The following is a 5734-nucleotide window of genomic DNA, read 5'->3' as shown; positions in this document are numbered from 1 at the left end:
ATTTACCATCGTTGTCTAAGTGAGTGAGTGTATGCACAATAGGCATATTAAGTGCTAGACTTGCAATGTATTTTTCCCTTCAAACATTTTGGCTTTAGTTGTCACAGTGAAGTCTCCATGGATAATACCTCATAAGTATAATATATCATACACTTCTCAGCAAGTCATGATATTTTGAACAAACAAGTAATAGTTAATTTCATGATTGTACTTTTTCGTTTTTTTCTTCCCTGTATTAATTCAGTCCAACTTCTTCCATTGTCTTCTCCAGAAACTACATTAACTACAACTACAACTGACAACTACATTTCCCAAATATCCTCATTACTGAAATCAAAATATTTGCCAAATATGTAACTTATTACCCCGCTGGTACCAGATATTTGGGGAGGCAAGGGATCTTCAAACTGTTCCTCATCAAAAGGGCTGTTGAATGTGAGTGTGGTGTGGGCTTGTAGCCAAGTATACCCTTAATGAGACACTTGCTTAGGCTGTTGATTTTCGTTATTTATCTGTCTTCTCATCCGGCAAATATCCTCATGTCACCACACTGCATTTTTTACACATCCTCCACAGGATAGAGTCACTGTAAATCCATTCTGTATCATGATGTGGAACATGGTCATTTGACACACCTGTATCGCCATGTGCACTTTTATTCATAATCCAGGAAGTTGGATCAGAATGCAGTCAGTGCCTCAGTGTAGTCTCTCAGTTTGTTATGTGGAAGACTGACCGTTCTGGTTGCCCCCTCTCCACGTCCAGTCCTTCCATGAAGATCGATGTTGGGGATCTCTACAGAGACAGAAAGTTTGCATAAAAAAGATTCAGGATCCATTTTTTTTTTAAAGATTATTTTTTGTGCATTTTTGGCCTTTATTAATGGCAGGACAGCTGAAGACATGAAATGAGAGAGAGGGGGGGAACTGACATGCAGCAAAGGAACGCAGGTCGGAGTCAAACCCAGGCCCGCTGCGTTGAGGAGTAAACCTGTATACATGGGCGCCCGCTCTACCAACTGAGCCATACGGGCGACCAAAAAATGTATATATTTAAGCTCTCTTTTTTCATGGTCTGATAAGTTTTCTGTTTGACCGGCAATTTGAACCCCTTATTTGTTTAAAATTTGTAAAACACACAACACTATATCATATCTTTAAATACTCTGCAACCAGGTCTACATATTAGTCAACCCCAGATACAACCCATGTGTACCACACTAATACAGTATTAGTAAATTATGAGTCAAAGAAATGTCAAATGAGGGAAATGAAGAAAGAGGAAGAAAAGTGGATGACATAAGATAGATGGAGAGAAGAAAGACTGGACGAGTCAGAGGTCTGGAGAGGGCAGTGCGTGCGTGTGTGTGTGCGTGCGTGCGTGCGCAGGGGAGTGGTTTCACTATGTGGACTTCACGGTCTGGTGCATCATATGCAGGAGGGATGCAGGAGATGACAAAGGAAGGAAGAAAGAGAACAGAGGGTACTACATGTCATAAAAGAGAAACACAGTGAGTACAATGGTTTTTAAAGAATAGAATATTAAAACCATTATAATAATATCCATTATGCAATGTCTCATTCATTTACAGTATGCAAGAACAAACATATTTCCTGGAAGAGGATGATCTCATAGATGATCTCTTTTCTCATAAAAAGATTTTAAGTTGAAGACACTGGGTGACTCATGTTTGCTGCAGACATGCTCATCACTTTCAATGAGCGATGTTACAGTAATTCTGCTAACAAGCTGTTTTTCGAGGAGAGAGAAAAGCTAAAACGAAATGTGTGAGCATGAAAAATACACAGCAGCTGTTCTTCCTAAAAGCAAAGGTGGCCTACATCAGGTTCCTGCACCACATCAGTGACTACAGTACTTTACTTCTCACCTCTGGGTGCCTGGGTGGCTGAGTAGATGGAGCTACTGGAGTTGGTAACGGGCGCCTGGAGTTGGTATCCTTTAGTCCCATGGGGCTGTGTAGGCAGGTATTGTCAGCAGGAAGATGGAGAGAATGAAAAAAAAACACCTAACTGCCTGATTGGAGGGTTTTGTACATTGCCTCGTCCAATATAACAGATGCTCATGTTTGCGTGATTTCTTCTTTGTGGGGTCCGCTGAGTCACCCCCAAAAGCTTTGGGTTGCATAGCTAGAAACACATTGATTCTATCTAACTGGAAGGAGTGAGGGTGTTGTTTGAGGTAAACTGTAGGTGGTGGATGAACACCTGAGCCTCGACCGACCAAACAAGGACCACAAACACATTGATATATATTGTGAATATGTACTGTAGGGTTGAGGTCTCGGTTGTTTGTTAGAGTTTAGAAATATAGCTAACCTGTACACTTTTTTTGCATCTTTGATATTTTTCTTGTCTGACTCATTTCTTCTTACTCTAGAGTCTATACTATTTTTTAAGTCAAACATGATCCTCGTTACGCATCCTCTGTCCTCCCTCTGACGCATTGTTTCTCCTTTCCTCGCTCACACTCATATAGAATGTCTCTTTCCATGTCAGTTGTCATAAGTGAATGTACTAATGGTGTAAATGAATGTGAGCATTTCCTGCCTCATCTTTTTCTCTCTCTTCCACTTCTTCCCATATCCCTTCACGTGTCACTCATTGGCACTCTTAATCTCAAATGACCAATGTTACAAATTGTTTCTTCCTCCGCTCCTTTAGGCTCTGTTTTTGTCAAAGACGGCTTTTAGTTAGCTCTATTCTGTCTGTAAAATCATTTTCTAATAAAGTCAACCACAGAGAAACGATCTGCTCTGACCGCTCTTCCCATGGGATGTCAAGTGAGGGAGGGAAGATAGAAAAAAAATGGATAGGAAGCTCGAGAGGCGCATTACAGATCATTACTCTGCTGACAGGACAATGACGCTCACACAGGCTGAGATAGTGAGATGCATGTGGAAACCCATGTATATAACCATGGGTAGTGGAAGACAATGGCTACATGATTTGTTCTGACTAGACTGGGTTAAAACTACATAATGCAGGAATGTATGTTCATATGTTGTCCTCTGAGACAGCATAGTACATTTAGAATGACCAATCTGACTGTGTTTGTTTCAACAAGTCTCAGTTTAACATATAGTACTTGATGATCTGATGTCCCAAATATAAGAACAAAGTAATTTGTCTGTACCTCTAAAACAGTTACAAATCAAATAGATTGCCAAATAAAATCGTTTTTAGGCACACAATACCTTGGTTAAGTAGGGTTATTATTTCTTTATTAAAGTGGCTAGAATTCGTATTTTAATTATGTATCACACAGCTAAGTAGACGGTCTTTCAGCTTGTTCTGGTTTTCTGGACCACAAGCAAAGATTGTCCAAAATACCACTTAACTGTTTTGTTTAGTCTCATTTCAGTCACAGCAGGCAGCTGTTTCTTTGCCAAAAACACACTGTACCTGCCCAGCACACTGCAGACAGACAAAGTTTGTAACAAACTAATGAAAAAGAGTGAGATTTGTTCCTTCTGCTACATTCTAGTTTTATTATGTTTCTTCCCATTACTCTTTGAACTCCTCTGACCTCATCTACCCTTATCTTCCTCATTCTGTATCTCCATGTCCTCTCTATGCCATTTCCTCTCCCACCATTGCCTCTTTATGAGATTTCATCTTCTCACGTACAGAATGATTTAAAGAGAACTGAAAGCGAGGGCACTACCGTTTTTAATGATGTATTTATCCTTATAATGGGGAAAGAGTAGCTGTGACAGAGATGCCCCTGCGCGACATTCCTTGCTTGTTATATTTCAGCAAATCACTGCTCATCCACAGCTGAGCCTTTCTAAATGGAAATGGTTTCCTCTGGGCTTTTTAAGGATGCTACAGTTTCTTCATATACAAGACATGAGTGTCAGATGAACTGGAGTTTTGAAAATGTGCTAGCAGTGTGAATGTTTGTGGTCATTTACTGTTCTCTATTTCCATGTTCCACATCAGGATGCGGACTTTCGGTCCTGGGACATAAACTACATCTTAAGTCTTTTAGCATGACATCATAGCCATCAAGTACATATCTAAAACCCTTTCACAGGCATCTCTGTTTAAAACCAGCTTCACGAGTTGGCTAGCTATAGCTACAGCTGAGATCTGTGCAAAAACAACAGTTGTCAGCTAGAAATGAGAAGCCTGAGTGTGTCTACCTTTGTCTTAAATCAAGGACACAATTTAAAACAAATCATTTAGAAGTTATTAATGTTTTCTCATATGAACTCTGGAAAATGTCTGAAGAATCAGGTCCGGAGAGTCCTTTCATGTAGCACACAACACAAGATTGTCTGTGTTAGATGCAGTCTCACTTCCTGTAAATTAGGTTTGGTTTAGGCGAGTGGTGGAGCTTGGGTAGAACGTGCAGGGGACAGGACATGGCGAGGATTACACATGTCAAGACATGACACAGATAACACAGTTTTGGAATTTAGTTGTAAACAAGTCTGTTTCTTAAAGTTGTCCGACAATACCGGCATTAGCCTTTCCCAACAGAAGTTCCAGAATCACTTTGTCTCTATAGCTAGACATTTTCACTGGTATCTTTACATAAATTACCCTTTTTCTTCACCCCCGGATGTTTACATTCTTTCAGTGTTGTGCCAGCCACATGATAGAAAGGTCATCAACATGCCCACTCGCTCGCTGCCATTTCTCAAGACAATAACCTGCTATGTATACACACGGGCTAAATCGGATATTACATGGACTTTGTACTAGGGTGCTGGCAGGGTATACTCTGTTTATTGTCCGATCCAACTGATCTGTACATTTGCATTTTCACATACAGCTCTTCCATGTAGTGTCTAGATAAGTTAGGGTTGCAGTGCATGTGTGAAAAGGGGCTATTGACTCATGAAGCAACAATAAGTAAGGGCTGCAAGGCTAAGTGAACGGCCCATTCCTCTTATTGGCCAGAGAATTCAGAATTAGTCAACTAAATATACTAGGTGCTGGAAATGTAAGAATACAAACAATGTAATAGAAAATAATAGTATAGACAATACAGGTTGGAGTTCAGTGCTTTGGTCAAGCATCATCAGGATGTTATACAGTAGGGCTTAAACCTCTGGCTTCTCTAACAACTAAATCCCATCCCACACAGATTTAAATTACAAGCTTCAACAGTGGATCTCTCTCTGGCTTCTGATTCCACTCAAGAGATCAAGCTATGATCTTATCTAATGCGTTTGACCTCTGCTGATCCTGGTGTAACCAGGACTGAATGGGTTTATATAACACCAGCTTGGCTTGCATAACCAGCTGACCATTGGCAAGTATACAAGAGCACTATTATGTTAAGGCCAATGTTTTTTTTTTCCTGGAATCCAAGATGAATGAATTTAGTATTTTGCCCAACGCACATTAAAAATGTCATTGTGTTCTCATCTTGGCTAAAATAAACATCCCTGTGACCAATTTAGAGTCTGCAACCATAAAGGACAAACCTGAGGAAGTTTATCTGATTGTAGTTTCATTGGCCCTGTTTACTTTCCAATGATTAAAGCACACACATGTGTTGTGTGTACTTGACTGTTGTGGGTCATATTCCTGGATGGCAAAGACAAATGGCTGAATTAGGAAACCTTTTAATGTAATAGTAGTGGAAATTTAATAATAAACCATAGCTGCTTATAATAATTTCCGGCTATTGTGATTAATGGGTTGCTGGTTGCTGACAAGCAGAGCTCTGGAAGAGGACTGGGTTAAGTTAATGAATGAAC

The 5734-nt window shown here is 40.0% G+C and overlaps 2 long non-coding RNA genes across 3 annotated transcripts in view; one reads left to right on the top strand and one right to left on the bottom strand.

Annotated features, from left to right (window-relative positions):
* The window catches only part of LOC116675392 (uncharacterized), a 14178-nt gene extending 12717 nt beyond the window's left edge, over nucleotides 1–1461 (top strand). The window contains exon 3 of the long non-coding RNA XR_004328409.1: nucleotides 1449–1461. This is a non-coding gene — a long non-coding RNA (uncharacterized LOC116675392). The remainder of the gene's footprint in view (nucleotides 1–1448) is intronic.
* The window catches only part of LOC116675366 (uncharacterized), a 30378-nt gene that overhangs the window by 1104 nt on the left and 23540 nt on the right, over nucleotides 1–5734 (bottom strand). For both annotated transcript variants that reach the window (XR_004328394.1, XR_004328393.1), the window contains 2 exons: nucleotides 1889–5734; nucleotides 1–795 (listed from right to left, as the gene is read on the bottom strand). The exon at nucleotides 1–795 is cut by the window's left edge and continues 1104 nt beyond it; the exon at nucleotides 1889–5734 is cut by the window's right edge and continues 852 nt beyond it. This is a non-coding gene — a long non-coding RNA (uncharacterized LOC116675366). The remainder of the gene's footprint in view (nucleotides 796–1888) is intronic.

This window comes from Etheostoma spectabile, chromosome 3 (genome assembly GCF_008692095.1).
Source record: "Etheostoma spectabile isolate EspeVRDwgs_2016 chromosome 3, UIUC_Espe_1.0, whole genome shotgun sequence".
Classification (NCBI taxonomy): Eukaryota; Metazoa; Chordata; class Actinopteri; order Perciformes; family Percidae; genus Etheostoma; species Etheostoma spectabile.
The sequence above is the reverse complement of the archived record's forward strand: the minus strand, read 5'-3'. Positions and strand labels throughout refer to the sequence as shown.